Here is a 1786-nt window from a genome sequence, read left to right on the forward strand (position 1 = left end):
ACAAGATCCTGCTGGAACAAGGCATGCTCTTTGGAACTGAGGATGCCCTTGGCTATAATTTGCCTTGTCTTTAACTATGGAAAAGTTACACATTCGAGAAAGCTATGCCTGGCTTCTGCAGATATGCATGCAAACAGGGTAATGTGTGTGCCCTGACGTAGTGCTGCATGTCTCTTAACAGTCATTTCTCAGGCTAAGTGGTGTTCCTTTGAAATGTTATCTGTAGAGGTGTTGGCCCTTGATATGCCAAGGAATCTTGGTCTGGATGGATCATTTTACACAGAGCTAGAAATGCAGCCAGACAAGCTCATGAGATCACCAAGAAACTCACAGGTGGATTTTTCCCACTTCCCAGCCACCCGTAAGGGGGCTGGTTCCTGGGTGTCCTTGTTGTAAAAAGGCCAGCGAATACTTGTAGAGTAAGTAATATGGGAGCACCAAGTGTTGAGAGGGGGAGTCTAGGGAGCTGAAGGGGCTGGTTAAATACAGAATATGTGGTACTTAGTAGGCGTGGGATCGTTATCCTCCACAGCAGTATTAAGCCAGTACATACTGGCCATCCTTATGACACAACTGCATCTAACAGAAGTATTACTGCTTATATATGCCAGTGTGTGTGTTACCAGGAGACGAAAAGGGACTGAAAAAATGAGTGGAAATACAAGAGTGAGAAACTGGCTGGGTAACTCTTGCTAGGCATGTGCATGATGGCCAGCTACTGGGTGAGCAATTAAGAGGACCACGAAGTCCCCTCTGTCTTGGCCTCTACAGGCCACCAGCAGCAGAACATTGGTCCTGGGAATGGCTGTGCAGGGGAGGCAAAGGGAGAGGCTGCAGGTCAAGTAAAAATGCAGGAGCAGAACTGATATCCACCCAAAGAAAACCAAGTGGAGTGGTATTTTTTTTGACAGTGCTCCATATCTTTGGCAAGGGAAAGGATTGCGGTATCTGTAAGTTCCTGGTCATTTCAAATAGCTTTTGGCAGGAAAGGTGTAAAGGAGTTTTGAGGCTTATAGGACATTGAGGACTTTCTTTGTTCCTTCCCTGTGTGTGGAGGTTACCAAGGCAGCTGCACCATGCAAAAGTATTACTGTTCTCGAGGCCCTCAGCTGGCTCTTCCCCCGTGGTGTTGGATTCTCCTTTGTCAGCTCGGTGGGAGTTGGTTAAATGGATCACTTCTAAAATTTTTAGATGCCCACAAGCTCAGAACTTGTCCTGCCTCACCCCCCAGTGGAAGCGAGCAGCAGCACAGCCTGCCTTTCCTCTGCACAGCTGATGTGCCTTGCAGGGAAGTGCCAAGCCTTAAAGGCTGCCTTTTCCTTCTATTTTAAAACTAGGGCTAAAAACCTTGGTTGCCTGTGGGTGTGTGTATGTATGTATGTGCACATGGGTGTATGACTGAAATCCCACGTCCAGGACTATGCCATGGGACCCATCTCATTCCCTTATTCCTGAACCACCAGGCTGGCAGCACCCAACAACCTGCAGGCGTGCTGAGCCCTTGCCTGTTCCTCCACCAGCTGCTGGGCTCCCACCTCTGCCTGACTAGCTGTTCAGTTTGGGGATGGGGGCATTAAGTACACAGGGCCAAGTCTGTCCTTCTTGCCAAGGTGATGGTGCAAGATGGATCAGGCCCTAGGGGCCAGGGCCTGAGATGTCCAGGTGCATCTGGCCCTGTGAAGAGAAAGTGATGACACCACTCTTCCCTCCACCCCCTGCTCACACACATGCCAGCCCTGCTCCTTGTGCTCTGTATTTTTCCCTTCCCAAAACAAGCAGAGGCTTC

Source organism: Strigops habroptila, chromosome 8 (genome assembly GCF_004027225.2).
Source record: "Strigops habroptila isolate Jane chromosome 8, bStrHab1.2.pri, whole genome shotgun sequence".
In the NCBI taxonomy this organism is placed as follows: Eukaryota; Metazoa; Chordata; class Aves; order Psittaciformes; family Psittacidae; genus Strigops; species Strigops habroptila.